This window comes from Patella vulgata, chromosome 7 (assembly GCF_932274485.2).
Source record: "Patella vulgata chromosome 7, xgPatVulg1.2, whole genome shotgun sequence".
NCBI lineage: Eukaryota > Metazoa > Mollusca > Gastropoda > Patellidae > Patella > Patella vulgata.
Window position 1 is genome coordinate 21,207,324 of NC_065885.2, and position 17,912 is coordinate 21,225,235.

Genomic DNA, 17,912 nt, shown 5'->3' on the forward strand with positions numbered 1-17,912 from the left:
CTACAGTAAATTAAGAATTGACAATGTGTTGTGGGTTATCGCCCATTTTTTTTGAAGCCAAGAAATACTCTTCAACTGAAATTTCATTCTGAAGGGTTATTATGTGTACATTTATTTACAATTGGTAGAATTCCAACCATGTGTGCGATTAAATAACATATTATGACGATGGCATAGAAATAGTTTTATTTTTTTTTCCTTCAAGAACCACACACATGGTATAGGCCTAAGACAAAAATGGTTAGTTTCTGAGAAAATATTTCAAACTTATTTCAGTATTCCTGTATATGAGAGAGAGAGAGAGAGAGAGAGAGAGAGAGAGAGAGAGAGGAGGGTTCAACGTTCACTCGACACAAACAAGGTCATTTTGAGACTAACACATGGTTCAATTTTATTTCAATAGTTCGTTTGTGCGTAGGGGTCTTTAGCAATGGGAAGAAACCGGAGGACCCAGAGAAGCCCACGAGGTTTGACAGGCGACCCTACTCCTTGTCACGTACAACCGGGGAATCGAAACCACGTCAGCTGACTCAATGATAGAGCGGTCCAAGCTCAACAAATTTTACAACACATAGACAATAATTCGGGCTTATTTTAGCATTATATGATAAGACTTACTCAAAAACTTCATTCATCAACAATCGATGTCTGGCCACGTTTGAAAAATTCGTTGAAATTATGTTCGGCGCCCATTATCAAGGCAGTTAACTCTTTGTGACAAAAACGAGTTATGGTTCTTGGTCAAAATAAAAATAGAATTACGTCCCTGGAACGAAGATTTCTTCATCACAGTCGTTTATTTTCATGCCGCGTAGTAACGGAATGCACTCTATGGGACGATTGAAGTTTTTTTTTACGATATGCCGACGCCTTCAAATGTCTTAATATTAACTACTTATAATGCTACAGTGGCAATTAAAATACACGTTAAGCTGGATATCACAAGATCGACGTTTGACATGAATTGTTCAAAGATTAGCCTAATATTGAAATGAATAGTTATTCCATCTCAGTATCCTCACAGACATGTGCCGTATGCTGTTTGTTATGAAAAAAGTACACATTGCTGAATAAAGTTCGAGGAAAGTATTCTAAGAAATAATGAAATTAGATACTCTAAAAATAATTTACACCAAGTTACCGAAAAGTGTCTGGAAAATAAAGACTACAAACAAAAATTTTGTTTCCGTTATTTTCCGGTCTCATCACGTAAACGAAGGTTGTAACCACTAAATAAAAGCAAATCTCAAAGTGTTGTAATAATCAGTTTATCTTGTCGCGCTCATGAGTTTGAAAGTTAGAAAAGAAACGAAGCTATTACAGCTAGCTCTGTACCAAAATCGCCTAAATCACCAAAATCAACAATTAAATCAACGAGTGCAATCGAAAATTGTTCACGTTCGCTGTAAAATAACCACGAAAGTCGAAGCGCGTAATGGGTGTATTTTTACTCGGCTTTATATACCAATACTTGTTTGTTTAAAAGCTATTCGTGACGTATATTTGCTGCGATCTCCGACTCCACGTGCGCGGGATTAGCCTTTGCTCACTCCAGAAAATCTCCTCGATGGTATAGACAGGCAGATTAGCGGGTCAGTTTTTATACGGACAAATTATTGAGCCGTGAACTACTCTAATTAATATAATAGCTTTTAATAACTGCTGTTGCTTATCAAACCGCCTAAAGAGAAGAATATATAGAGAAGACGCAAGAACACACAATCAATCCTAACCAAAATGTCCACTACAAAATAAGATAGGTTGCCAGGCAACGAAACAGCAGCTAAGTCGTCCGAGGAGTCAGAAATAAAGACACACTACGAGTTAAAACCCATTTGGCTTCTAGTTATGCCCTATTCCAACATTAAGAATACGAAAGATTTAATATTATTTGCCACAATCATTGGAAATCGTTGATAGGCTTCTTCGTCTCGTGACCTTAAACGTTGTATTACAAAAATATAAAGTCAATTGGATATTAACTTTAGCATCTAAGCGTCCACAAGATTTTTTTTAGGGTGATCAGGTGCCTTATGGCAGTAATTATCGGAAATAGTTGAAAATCAATAGACTTCTTCGTCTCATGACCTGAAACTCTGTGTAAATCGTTGAAAATCAACAGTCTTCTTTGTCTTATGACCTTATACACTGTGTCAATCGAATACTACCTTAAGCCTGAAAATCAATAGGCTTCTTGATAATTATGACCTTAAACATTGTGTATAAATTTAAAGTCAATCGGGTATTAACTTTAGCCTCTAGAGCGTCCATAAGATATTTCAAAAGGATCAAGGGCAATAACCCTGGAAGTAATTATCAGAAATATGCTTTATGACTTTAAACACTGTGTATAAATTCAAAACCAATCAGATATTAACTTTAGGGTCTAGAGCGTCCATAAGATTTTTCAAAGTGATCAAGGGTCATAACTCTGGCAGTAACTATCGGAAATCAATAGGATTCTTCATCTCATGATCTTAAACACTGTGTATAATTGGATGTTAACTTTAGCTCCTGGACGCTGGACCGACGGCGACGACGACAATCTACGACCACATTTCAATGTGGGCGTATAAAAAGTATAATTAATAATTAATTATTATCCAGTCTAGAGAGGAAGGGCCTATTGAAATCCTCCCTTTTGGCAAGTTGTTGGATGATTGGGTTATTCTGCAAATTGAAAAATAAAATAATATTTGGGGGAATGTGGTTATGTTCAATCATTTCTGAGTATAATCATAAAGCATAAAGTATAAGCATAAAATCATGTTGTTTACTATGCCCTACTTTCATTTATTACATATCATTAATCAAAATCAAGCAGCTCATATGTAACATATCTTCATTACAGATAAGTTTTGCTTCACCTAAAAGGCGTGATGAATAGAGCGATTTAACATCAATAGAAATGACATGCGATATGATGATTATATAATTTATACGTGTATACACAAGTGGGTAAATGTTGATATTTATATTATTTTCTGTTTTCATCTAAATATCACCGACGTGGCGTGTTAGCAATGATAAGAAAAGTGTTGAAATGCAAATCGTCACCTTTGACATCATGTTTTTTTAAAGATATGCGAAGTTTTTAAAAGACATAAAAGCGCCATTCATGGTAACGGTAATAAAATACGTAAAAAGTCATGGTTTGGCATCAGAATGGATAACCAAGACCTGCGTTTAGTCATGGTTTTGCTCAGAATTGATTACAGAGACCTACATATTATATTTTTATTGAACTGAATTACCTTCTTACTGCGTAATAGTGAAACTGCCTATAGTAAATGAATACTTTATTATGCGTTTTAATATAAAGATACATTATGTAAGATCTAGATAAAGAGCTGGCCGTTCTTGCTATAATAATTCAAAAATCGATAATGCAAATGAATATTATTGAAAATTTCATTCAAATTACTTTATTCTGAGCCAAGTTATCACTGTAGTCTTGACAAGGTGTATGCATTGATTATTGTCGGTTTACCACGGTACTGCTATATTCGAGTCTTAGCCTCGCTTCTCAATTTTCTATTAAATCAGAAACCAATATAAAGTACAAATGACCATATAATTGTTGGCTTTAATAATAAAAATGGGCGAGCAAACAGAGAGCAAAAATGTGATTTGGTACATCTGTGAATGAAATGATATAAAATCTTCCTTAAAATATCACATTGGCAAAAGTTATTTTGCTTAAAAGTTGTGTTTTTACAGAGACCACTGGCTCTGTTTATTTAATACAATTCACAATATGTGACAATGGTCTTTATACAGGATTTTAATTTTGTATTATTATTGTTATGTTTGCAGTTAATTTGTTGCGAACAATTTAGATGTTATTTACCAAATGAATATTGGTGGAATGGAATGCGGGATGGACATTAGATAATTAAGTGTAGATTATCGTTAGAATCACTGGATGCACTAATAATGTCGCTACAATATGACCAGTGTGACTCTTTATGTATTTTACATATTAAATTTAAAAATTGGTAAATTTCAGTATGATTTTAGTGCTCATCGCCCAGCCCTTAATTCTGAACATTCTCTAATCAAACAAGCGGTTGCCATGCATGATGCGCCCATCTTTCCAATTTGTGGACGGAGAACATTGAAAATTAGTAGGGCCCCAATGCTTCACATTGTATTTGTCGCATTTACAAGACATTGCTCACAGACGATTAGTCCAACGGAGAATGATGTAAATCGACAGGGTTAATGCTCTTATGGTCCCACTGCGTCGGACTATATTTTTGCAAACGCACCACGTTATCGGGATAGGATATTGTTGACGGACGATGCTTGATATTGATAGGTTTATTCTCATAAGTACTTAATGACAGAGGAAGTTACAGTCTGCTGCTCACCAACATCAAACTCATCTGAGATCTTGTGATCTTTAACTTTAGTTTCATCTCAATCGACTCTAGAGAGTCCACAAACTTTGTACAGTACATATTACACATTTTGTATAAAGGGTAGGGACAATAACCAAGGAAGTTAAAATATGAAAGAGACTTTTTTAACAAAGGTGTTTTGTAGGATTAAGCCATTGAAAACCTAATGGCTAATTGAATATTTTCGCCGATTCTATATTTCACAGGTCTATTGAAATTTAACAAATACATGTTTCTTTTGGGTTATTATTCAGTTTCTAAGTTTTCCAATAAAACAAGATGATTGCAGTAGATGAGGTATTTAATCTGTCTGAATCTGTCAATACTACTGCAGTTCTTTAAATATCACAACCAAGTCAGACAAATCGACATGGAGCCAATTTAACATCTGAATAAAACTTCATTGTATTTGGAGGGTTTGTATGAGTTACTGAGATTGCTTCACACTATTGGAGGTCAGATCATAGCCTTATTAAGTGCTTTGAGAACCCTAGTCTGGATGTTTATTTAACAGAAATAAGTGGTAACTGTAACTATATATTAATATACACCTATAATTTTGATAATTTTGCCATGAAGACAATCACAGTTTCTATAGTTATTCTCTTTTCGTTTTCAAACTCATTGGCCAAAGGCCAAAAAAGAGCCAGAGGGGGAAATGGGGTTTAACGTCCACTCGACAGAAACTAGGTCATTTCGGGCCTAACATGTGGTTCAATTTTTTATGTCAATAATTCGCTTGCGAGTAGGGGTCTTTAGCAGTGGGAGGAATCTTAGCACAAGTTCATCATTAGATCAAAGGCACACTCTAAAATACGAACAGACTCAAAAACCCACGTGTTTAACTATAGAAAAATAATAATGATGTAAGAAACAACAAGCTAAAATCGCGATTTTTTCGTACAATCAGGGCCATAATCGAGGAAGTTACAGGCCGATATGCGCAAATATCGATAGAATCCGAATCCGAGATCCTTGTGATATAAACATAATTTAAAGTTTCATATACCTTGATATACCATACTTTTATGGTTGAATGATTCAACCAGGTATGGGGTGGGGGTGCATTTTATAGGGCTGGTCCCGGTTAACAGCACGTGCAGCATGAGTTACATGAAAATCATGGAGAACACAGTACCGTTTCCTGGGTTCAATTATGTGTTTTGGAAGGAGCCTTATTGCTCAGGTAAAGTTGGAGATGTGGTTACAAATATACAATAAAAACATTTGGCATGTTTTATGCAATGCGTCTATTCAGAGTAACATACCAATCGGGCGTTTCTTTTGCTTTTAGTATATTTAAATTAATTTAATTACAATTAACAATGAAAATAAACAGAATTCTATCTCTCATGCCAATCTTTTAGATTGTGAACGCATATATTACGCATATAAAACAACTGACAATAACGAGAAATTGTTTTTTCTTATTCCTACGATTTTTAAAATTAATATTCAGGCGATAAGTTGTGTGATGTATTGTTGCATAGTAGGTCTCATCAGTACATCCGATGCCTGCATTCATTTGGACACAGATTTCACCAATGACTTTAATGTTGATTATCGACTCTTTATTCGACTCTCACAGATGAGACAACATGTGGCAATTAGTGACGCCTTGCTGAAAATCATTAATGCGGTTCACCATGAAAATCTAATACATAAACTGGAAAGGGATGTAAGATTTTAATGGGTAACCAGGTGACGGTAACATAATTGAGAACTACTGTAACAATAACAAGTGTCACAGTCTTTGAAGGACTTTCTTAGTCCCGATCTTCCAAATAGAGAATATTATGACATGGCGCGGAATGATAGATATGACACTGTGCTGTCACTGTGACAGCATCGTATGTCACAACATCCAACAGGAACTATGTCAAAGTAACACTTCAATATGTTGTACTTCTCCAAACTTGTGGGTCCTCCGGCTCCCTCCAACTGCTAAAGACCCCTACGCTTAAGCGAATTATTGAAATAAAATTGGACCATAGGTTAGTCCCGAAATAACCTAGTTTGTGTCGAGTGGACGTTAAGTAAAGTAAGTAATAAAACTCCTGTTCTAAAATGTTAAAGTGTACATACATGTTTTTAATTATTGCGTACACTTAAAAAGCTTAAGTTTAAAGTAATCTATAGTATGTGCCATATAACTGTTCAGCTTTGTCTTCGACTTGTTGGGAAGTCTTAATGGTAGCTACAAGATGTCTGATTGACCTAGGAATATTACAGTGCACTATCAACGTCCGTTTACTCAAATGGACTTCCGTGCCTAGTTTCCTAAGAATTAGCTTAGATGGAGGGAGGGACACTTTCGTGACTACTGCTGGACGTCAAGAACTACGACCACATTTGGGATATTCTCTGACGTCACTGGCCTAAAGCATTTGCAGGGCATCCAATTAACGCAAATCCCATGTCCAGTCCAAACATTAAGGCAATTGTTATAATGAATTACAACATTCTATCTATATATCTAACAATGTAGTGTTATCATTATGTAGGTCCTGATTATCGTCACTAGGGAGAAAATCCGAATTCAATGAACGTTTTCAGAACTTTGTAAAGGCAAAAGAGAAATACAGGTAGTACTCTGTCACTACCGACGGTGCGATCTTCAGAGATCCAAATCCAAAATCAAAAGATGTAGGTCTGAATCGCACAATTAATAAAATATCAGGCCCCGTACACAATCGCAATACATGCGTATGCCCGTCTTCATGATGGCGGTTGGTACAGAAATGTTAGACGGTAACCCCGTTTCATTTTTTACTTGTTAACATTAGATTATTTTTTTAGTTTCATTTGTTAATAGATGTATAAACATATCAGGCGTTTGGCTATTAATAGGCCAATACAACTACTGAGAATGCACCTGCACCGGACCGGTTTCGTAATTATATACTTTAGTAGAAATATTCATTTGAAGTTAACACACACAGAAGTAAATTTAGACTAATTGGAGCTCATTTCTGACAGTGTTTGGTATTATAAAAACATTAGAAATAAACATCACGTCATTGTGCGACCTTTCCTTATAATTGTCCATGTTCTTGTGTGCTTTGGGCAATTAGCGGAAATGTCATCTCGATCTTTAGGGATCGAGTTTCTTTTCCGGAGTAAAATGTTCGACGTCAAGGAGTATGAAGAACTATGGTTTCTTTGTCTTTAAACACCTTTAGCTATTTGAACTTTAATAATACAGCATTATTTATATTATAAATATTCATACTGCGTGGGACAAATAACCGAACTGTTTTTACTAGATGTAGCTAGCGGGGAATCTCACATGAATACATTTCTAACGTCCAAAAAAGAATAGACGGAAGGATAATGGTAAAAGAAATGGTAAATGCATTGAATTAAGAAATTAAATCAACATTGTTGATTACCACGGTACAGTACCCGACCGATAGCTAAACCGTCAAACAACTCTGTGAATTTACTTCTCCAATCACCATGGTAGTTTTCCCAGAAGAACCTACCAGAAGTCACTTTTATGGCAAATGGGTTGTTTGGGAATTTTGAATATAAATTATTGTAGTAATAGCTCAACAACCAGTAATTGATTGTCAGATATATCGCAATGTATTCGTGCAATACATTGTCATTAATTCGCACGGTTTATAGAATACACTGTGGGCCCTGAATAATATCTTTACTTAACACAATGAAAGGCAATTTTAAGTGCCAACTAATACATAGGGTTACTTTTCAAAACACGTGATATAATTTGTAGGAAGCTGTGGGTGGCTATACAATAATGTTTTCCTTTGTGAAGCGATTGATGAAATTATAACAAAAATTGATACTTCAAAGATAAAGGGGTAGCAATTTATCAATTTATGTTTGCTCTATTTAATAGATGCGATGTGAACAATAAGATGATGTGAGTTTTAAGAAAAATAACATTGAAGTACCCCCGGCCATTCACAGTGAATGCCAAATAACTGAAACCAGTCCAAATTTAGTTCAATGTTGTAAACGATACAATTGTTTTGGCCTTCAACATGAGAAAGTTATTCGCTGTTTTAGTCACTATCATGAATAATGATGTTTTTGTTACTATAAAAGTATATTGTTACTACTATTTTAGTGTAATTATACTACATTTGTCCGAATACATAAGTATGAACTTCATATAATCTTCTTTTATCATTGTGGGAAAATACAGAGCCATTAAAAGCTTTGTTCAACTGAGCAAACAACATTATTCTCTCATAAATAGGAAGTTAGCAATCTACGGTTATAATAAGTGTATACATTATGATGTTGGATACATATGTAAGCCTTTCACATGATGGTTAAACGATTATTTATGAGACATATTGGGCAGAAAGCCTTAATTTGTTGTCAATGACACGGTTTTGTTTCTTTTATAACCGCATTGAGACATTACAGCTGAAATTAACATGTTTGTAGTGCACTTTTGTTAATGGCTAAGATATGACCGCGTCAACATCATCATTGGCTATTTATCCAATAATAGTTCCCATAGTTTACGAATAGTAGTAGCTGGTACCATGCACAATGCTCAATATGCATATACACCCGATACGAGTTTGTTATTCGAACAAAGCAAATGAGCCCTCTATTCTTCAGCATGGTGAGACCTGCACGAATGAAGCCTATAGAAATACCATACGCATAGTACAAATAGCTGTGGGACACTTGAAATGACACTTGCCCCACTCATGGAATTGGTATCCAGTCTAATCAATTGGAGAGAGGGAATAATCTTTTTTTTTTTCATTTTGGAGGCAAATGGTTTACACCCAAAATGCTTACATATCTGTAATCTACGCGAAAGGTTATTCTAAACAGACACGTTTGAGCGGGTATAGGTAATTTCGAAGTAATATTTTGATAAGTATATAACCCATCGACTCAAAATCTTTTGTAAATTGCTAACAGCCCGACTGGCATTAACTATATGCTAATTATGGAGGTTCCGTATACAATAGTTACTTTGCCAGAGGCTGTGAAATTCCTTCCACATTTTGCCACCTGGTGGCAAGTATGAATCGCACAATGAATGTGATGCTTAATTCGTATTCTGCATCAAAAGTTGTCGTATATTTCAAAGTTAGGAGATCTACTGCTATTAGAAATGTGAGTTGAAAGCACCTGAAAACCTGGAAACGTATGGTCCGTTTCAGCACTCTAATTTCAAAGGGATATAGTGTAATATTATTTGGTAATTTATGCGAAATTGCATAAGACGAATATAAGCACGCCAGAGGATATGATTTATAATTTGACAAATACATATGTTTTATTTGTCTTCTCCATTGTCAACAATTTAGCTATGATATGAGTTTGTTTAAAACGCAAATTAAATTGTTTATGAAATATTGTGACAATAACAGGACATTGGGGTCTAAGGCCAAGGATAAATTCTATTGTCTTTTTCACTTATGTGAGGAATATTCCATTGTCCCATAGTATTCGCGCCATTAGGCTTAGTAACCAATCATCATAATCAATTAATTAAATAATAGATAGCAACAGTCAAAGCATATAATATGCTTGAGCTGTGGGCGATTCTTTAGACAACGATGTAAATGGAAAATGTAGCAAGTTCTATCAACAAATTTTGCTCAAAATGCATGCAGATCAGGAAATTTTTCGACGTCAATTTTCATTTAATCTTACCATGATATTCGATTCTCTCTACCACTCTCTTTACATGCGTTCCAGAAAATCTTAATTTTGATATTGATAGACGGTGGGTATGTGGGTAGGTGGGTAGAATTTTCTACCTACCCGTGGAAAGTGCACTACAAGGTATTGAACTTAGCATATCGAAAAAGTTGATTTCTTTATAGTGGTTGGTATCTAGCCAGGTAGTCAGGGCCCCTTTGGGCAATCACGCTGAAATTTATCATTTTGTAAGAGGGGGACCCCTCTACTTTATGTCGAAATTTGGTACTTGTCTCTACAAAGGGACGAACACAGTGAGCACTCAAACTATTAACATATAACGAAAAAAATCATTTTTTCCTCATGGAATCTGTTTTTCTCAATTTTCTCAGTCATGAACTGCAGGATCAGTCTGATTTTCTGATATTTTATATTTATATGTCGGGTACTACCCGCACCTATGTTTCAAATTTGGTCTAAATGTAAAAATGCAGCCTTAGCACCTTCTGCCTGGTGCTCTCACGAACGCGTTCTTAAAAGCTGACGAAGTTCTCGATAATTAGTTCAAAACTTGGTGGGCTTGTTCATTGGGTCATAAGAGAGACCCTACCAATTTTCAGATTATTTCGAATTTCAATTTCAGAGTTATCAACAATACTGATGATACATACATTAACTTGGGCGGTATTGTTAAACCTTTAGTTTATATATATTCCCATGAAGATTATCTAATTCAACAACTGAGTTCCTATATTAAAGATATTTGGTGAGATAATTTTCTTCTCCAACAATTTTAACCTTATTACGGTACTTGAATGTGGCTTGAATATAGATCATTTAATAAACATATTACACAAGAGACCCTCAGAACTGAGATGCGCTTGTAATTGATCCGCCATGGACAGCTGCCTTGTTTGGTTGTTTTACTGTGAGGTGAATCTGTGCTTTGAAATCCAAACTTGAAGTTAAGCTACTTATTTTCAGATGTAATTACTACAGTATTCAGACCTATTGATCACCGGTTATATAATATCTCTAGAGACCTGTCTGTCTGAAGTTGTGTGGATAATGTGTATGAATAACTTAATAATAATTTCATCTAACATGGATAACAGATCATGCAAGGAATTCAGTCATTTATAACAGAAGACGCTAGTTAATTATACTAAAATGTATACATGTATTTGAAATTACTGTGAATACTGATCTGTATATATGATAAGGGGGGTAATGTAAGACAAATAGCCCTTAAAGCGAAAAGCAAATTCCTAAATGGAGATCTATAAATACCCAATAGTTAGGAAGTATCAGGTGTCCCAGATTGGCTAGAGAGAAGCAAGTATACTTGTCTCCAAGGATCCTGTAAGACAAATAGACCTTAAAGCAAAAAGCAAATTCCTAAATGGAGAACTATAAATACCCAATAGTTAGGAAGTATCAGGTGTCCCAGATTGGCTAGAGAGAAGCAAGTATACTTGTCTCCAAGGACCCTGAAGTACTGGGTGTGGTTTTTTCCCAAATAAGTTACTCAAAAATAGTACCAAAAAGAGTGATTTTCACTTGACATCATCGGCATGGCCCCACAGCTGTTAATTTTTTTTACAAAGCAGTGGGGTAATTATTTTCAGCAGTAGAGGATTTGCCCCACTACTTGCTATACGAATAAACTGCCCTGTCCTCGAAAGCTATAAACTATTTAAGCTATAAAATCATATAAACAAGATCTGTTGTTGTTGTTTATTACAGATTTAACGTCCAATACAATGAATATGATATTATGGACAGGTTGATTTAATTAAATCATTTACACTTGAAAATTGTTAAAAACACTAAATAAAAAGGTCCAATACAATGAATATGATATTATGGACAGGTTGATTTAATTAAATCATTTACACTTGAAAATTGTTAAAAACACTAAATAAAAAGGTCCTGCGAACATAATATTATATATACTTCAATCATCTCTAAGTGACGACCAATTCAGATTCAACCCTTAGATGGTCAATAGCCAATGACAACAATTTAACACGTAGTGAGAAGTCGCCATTAAGTGTACAAGTGCTGGCATATTAGGTAGCCTAAGAAATATAGCCCATAAGTTGGAGCTTGCATTTGAAAAGGTAATTAATAATTTCTCGAAATCTTAACTAAAGATATAATCCAAATTTTAGTAGATACTTCAATTTTGATTGGCTAAGCACTAAAATCAATCTAATATTATCCAATCAAATTTCTAAATATAATATTCTCTTAGTTAAAAATTTCGTGAAACAGGCCCCTGTCTTTTATCATAGCAAAGCAATTTGGACTATAAACAAGAACATTAACGTAGTCCAACGTAAAGTGAAATCGACAATTATAGTGGGGTATAACATGTCACCAAAACAGCTCCCTTAGGAATTATATGCTAAGATTGATTTTTTGGTTGTTTTGAGTTGATTTGGGACCAAGCTATCCCAAAATATCGGGATTCAAATTTTCTGACCCCTTGACCCCTCTGGAGGGGCATTTTTGAAATCGGGACCCCTCTGACCGAGGCCATGTCTATCTCCACCAACACTAGTTGGATTGTCATTCTGGGTTTTTTCCATCAAGCGAATGGAAGTAGCTTTCATTGACCTCCGGTGGGAAATGCCAATTTAGGTGTGAAACTCGGATTGATTTCAGTTTAGTGAAATCTATCGCGCAGTACTGCTTTTTGTGGCTTCTGAAACATGGTAAAATGTTTAATCCAGACACTTTTGGGCGTTTGGAATGTTCTGTCATGAGATTCAAGACACATTTGACATGTGTAACAAGTAAACAAGTTTAATATCAATAACAGCAAGAAATCGTAACAAACCAGAAGTCGCCAGAAAAGAAATAAATACAACGCATTTCACTGCATCAGCTATTCATCATCCTTGCCCCCCTGCACTTCCCAGATCAAATTGGTACAGAGATCTACAAGGCAGACCATTATTGCGGCAACTGTACCGCCCCGTGCAGCCTGTTTTACATTTTGTGAATTCGGTTATAGCACGAGGGACAGGCAGAGCAAGATTGCACAGGAACATAAATGCCTTTATCCAACTGCCAGCCAGTTTGTTCAGTGGTATTAAAGTTCGGGGATTGGGTCATGTAGGACTTGTCGCGAATGGCGATATAATTTGCTTTTGTGATATTGGGTAACAATTGCCATCTCAGTGCTGGACACTGGTAGGTCTAACGGACCAGATGAAGAGTAGAATTGGTAGCCAAAACTCTGCAATTCCTTGACCTGCGGAGGCAAGTCCCCATTCACCAGCTTATTAATGAGCACGCCTTCGCCAAGCAGGGATCGTCACCATAAAGCTAAAGGTGTCCACAAACCTATGTTTTCTTTCCTTACCTCTCCAGTCAGCACCGGAGAGGTTGTGAAATCAAATCAGACCTTGACACTTGCGACTTCCAATGACACGTAGTCGCTCGATCACTTGTATATCTCTGCATTTTGCGGCCTTCACAGATAAACACTTAAGATGACCAAGCGCACCTAACTGTAGTCAACCAGCATGGAGTCGATTCGCTTGATGAATGCATGGTCGGTATTTTCTTCACACTCTGACGTACAGCCATAGCATCAATGATGAGAACTTTGGGTGGTGTAACCTGACCTTGTATCTGTAGCTGAGAGTGACTGGCGGGAAGTATGTGTTTGGTCACCTGACACCGATGCCCTCACAAGTCTCCCGGGCCTTGCCTCTCGAGGTCGTTTCAGAATTCGCATTCATTTCAAGTTTGTTATTGATAAGGCCGCAAAAGATAGATGTGATCGAGTGAGTACTGTCATTGGATTCACAACTTCTCTGGTGTTGACGGGAGGGGTACATTTGTGGGCATCTTAAAGAAAACATGTGTTAGTGTATACATGAAGTTTGTTGGTGATGACCTTGTTATCATCTGTTTCGAGGAAATTGGCGAATGTGTCATCTCAACTAAGCTGGTAAATGGTGACTTGCCTCCGCAGGTCAAGGAATTGGAGGGATTTGTCTGCCAAGTCCACTCTCCATCTGGTCCATTAAACCTTTAAAAACTTGGAAGGAGTGCTGCTTCCCCCGACTCGTGCTGCATTGTTGCCCCATATCACAGGAGCAATTTCCACCGGATCTCCGAAATTTTCTGCCATTGAACGAAAGCGGCTGGAAATTGGACAAAGGCATTTACGTTCATGTGTCGAACCCTACTCTGCTTTTTCCTCGTGCAGTAATTGAGCTCACAAAATGTGGTTGTAAAACAGACTGCAGTTGTGCAAAAATGGTGTGCCTTATACATCTCTCTTCACGTGTTTTGATAGGGACCGTGCGAATGTGATCAGGGATGTGCAGGAGGACGAAGATGATAAATAACTGATGTAGTGGACTGATGGCGACTTATGGCTAGTTATTACTTGCTACAAATGTCAAATTTGACATGAATCTCATGACAGAACAATAAAATCACCCAAAAGTGAATGCATGAAACATTTTACCATGCTTCAGAAGCCACAAAAGCTGTACTGTGTGACAGATTGCTTTAAATTGAAATCGGCCCGAGTTTGACACTGGAAATTGCTATCTCCCAGCGTATGTCAATGGAAACTACTTCCATTCGCTTTAAGTGTATTATAGATGGGGTCAGCAAGATGGCAAAACCCCATAATGAACTTCAGATCATGAAAATCCAACGATTATTGGTAGACATAGTCATGGTTTCGGTCCGGGGGGTCGCGATTTCAAATATGCCCCTCCCAAAACAAGAAAAAAGACAATTTTAGCATACAAATCGTACGGGATGTAATACTAAATTCTGTTCCAGAAATCTAATGATAAAATGAAATTATTTAAAAGGTCCTAAAAAGAAACCAGGTATAAAATCACATAAGCTTAAGGGCAAGCAAAGGAATGCAGCATTTTGAACACATAAAAGATACAATATAAAACTACTTACGCTATAAAAGTAAATATTCCAACATTGGCAATGTCGTCTTTTACAATTTTCCACGAGATCTGCAATTGGTGTTGTTGTTCTTCTGTTAATACGGGCTGTGTTAACTTTTTACATGGTTGAGTTCCTTTAGAAAGTTTACGTACTACTGGGGATGACATTCCCTCCTGTCGACACTGACTAGCCCCCATTGTCTTTTGTGTGAAAAACTGAAAATCGCTAATAGAATTGAAATACCATACACCGCGGTAAATGAATTCGTATATTAAACTAATCACCAATCTCGGCGCAATGCCATTGAACACTGGTTATCAAATGTAAATGTTATCTTACAATGCACAATTTACTAACTATCACAGTCTATCATTCATAAACCCGGTTCAATTAGAAAATTTAATGCAATCATCGTGCGCGTTGATACTTAAAAGTTAAAATTATGGGTTGTTTCAATATGCTGAATAGACCGAGTTAAATATTAACACACTCCATGTGTGATATCATTCACACAGTTTATATAACCATCAACCCACGTGTATGCTGCTCCTTACACACTTATGATATTATTGGATCATACATGAACTGTTTAATACACTATTTGTGAAATATACCAGGACCAGGCTAACGTTTGCTTTTAATTTCTATAGCAACGCCCGCAGACAAACAGTCATGGGGTTGTTTTGAGTTCTGTATGTGGGGTGGGAAAATAAAGATATAACATGAGATGATGATCCAAAAATGATCTAGTTTGAGTTGAGGGGTCGTTTATAAGCTTTACCCAAGTGTTACGAAACGGTAAGCATATCCTGCCTTACGTCACATGTTAATTGACACTATAGCGCTAAATGACACACAAAACACGGAACAACACAGATAATCCAAGATGTCAAAGTTAAAATCAAGGCCCTTTACAACTACAAAGTATAATCCAGCATCATAATAGGGTGTTCCGAGTACTCAAATAGACGCCCCAGGTGTGTTATAGTAATCAATAATTGTATTATTATGTATAGGATATTAACCTACCCGAGGTTGATATGGTAGAGAACGCGCGGGCTTCGCCCGCGCGTTCTCTACCATATCAATCCGAGGGAGAGTAGGTTTATATCCGACATATACAACGCCATTTCACCCTTAAATTTAATGGGCTCTTCCATTAAAAGGCAATAACGATTGGATAATTGCTCGATAGTTTCCGCCAAATGGCGAAAATTACCGAAGTCATCACGTGCAATTACGTGCATGTTTTTGTTTATACGTCGCCATTTTGGACTATTGAATTGAAAGCAAAAACAAAATGGATAGTAATACGAAGTCAGACGAATAATCAATCCTTTTTAGCCAACATATTGACGATGGAATAGATGTGAATGCAAATATCGACGAGGATCTATCCAAAGCCTGCAGAAAATTTGGACCAAAAGGCATTCTTTTCCAAGAATTCTGACAGTGAACCATGATTGAAGGTTTTCGGTATGTTCAGAGAAGGATTTGACCGACTGTTTTAAGTGGACTGTACCCAAAAATACTTTACAAAGGAACTCTTGGGCGATAAATACTTTCAAGTCTTGTAGTGTGTGGAGAAATAATCGCAATGTGGACGAAAAAAAAATTCTGAAAGATGTCTTAGACATGGATAACCGATCTAAATACATGTGTGTCGATAAGTACGCCGTCTATTTCGGTCCTGCATGGTAGAAACTGTACCATAACAAATTTTAATTGTCAAAAGAATAAAAATTTATTTCTGTGTTTTTTTGTATTATTTCGATCATCTACGTCATCAGCGGTTGATATGAGCCGAATATATTGACCTGAGATGACGTCATTAGCGGTTGATATGAAATATCAACCTGTCATGACGTCATCAGCGGTTGATATGAACGAATATATCAACCTATGATGATGTCATGACAGGTTGTTATGAGATATAACTGCTATGGACATCAAAATAAAAACTACCGCCAGTTGTATATCGTTATATAAGAGAGGCAGGTCAGTCGGAGTGTATTTTGTACAGCAGCTAATATGTATTGAGTTAAATTGAGAGAGAGAGGGGGGGGGGGGGGTAACGTCCACTCGCCACAAACTAGGTCATTTCGGGACTAACATTTTATTTAAATAATTAGCTTGCACGCAGGGGTCTTTAGCAGTGGGGGAAAACCGGAGGACCCGGAGAAAACCCACGAGGATGGACAGGCGACCCTACTCCTTGTCACGTACAAGAAGCGGGAAATCGAAACCACGCAACTTGACTCAATGACAGACCTTGTGATTTCACGAGCACGCGTTAAACCAGTGGACCATCCAACCGCCCGCATGAGGTACAGTGTTGGCTTCATTTTCCATAGGATTAGTACCTGAATAGACAAAATGTGCCAGCGCGGGAAAGCCGAGCCAAGGATGCGTGGATATTGTAGAGATCGCACGGGACTGAAATGCCACATGAATGAACAATTGGTCAGCTGCAGAGCATCGCTATGCACGAACCTACCTGTTACCCATACGTGAATGTGCTCAACAGTTTGGGGTTTCAACATGGGGTTTCAACATACGCCATATATGTACAAAATGACCAATACTGAACGACAGCCACCCAAATGGCAATCAGATTGGAAAGTATGTTGTCTTTGTCAAAAGGAATGAGGATCTGAAGTCACCACCAACCCGTTACCAACCTGTAGCACAAGAACTCAAGTATCACCCTTTTTGTTTGAAAGTACTGTACAACAGAGAGAGTGCAGTCCTTCAACCTAGCAGCAGAGAAGGAATAAACTTCAATCGAAAAATATATCTACTCACTGGTATTTTCTGAGCTGGTTACATGTCTAACAGGGAGAGTCCTGATTCCGGCTGGTTGATATGCCCAGTCGCTATAAGCAGCGACTGGGACAGATGGGGTTAGAGTCACCCGCTGGCAAC

The 17,912-nt window shown here is 36.9% G+C and overlaps 1 long non-coding RNA gene across 1 annotated transcript in view; it reads right to left on the minus strand.

Moving 5' to 3' along the window:
- The window catches only part of LOC126827816 (uncharacterized), a 55,246-nt gene extending 39,724 nt beyond the window's left edge, over positions 1 to 15,522 (minus strand). Inside the window, exon 1 of the long non-coding RNA XR_007682880.2 lies at positions 14,997 to 15,522. This is a non-coding gene — a long non-coding RNA (uncharacterized LOC126827816). The remainder of the gene's footprint in view (positions 1 to 14,996) is intronic.
- Positions 15,523 to 17,912: the final 2,390 nt, after the last annotated feature.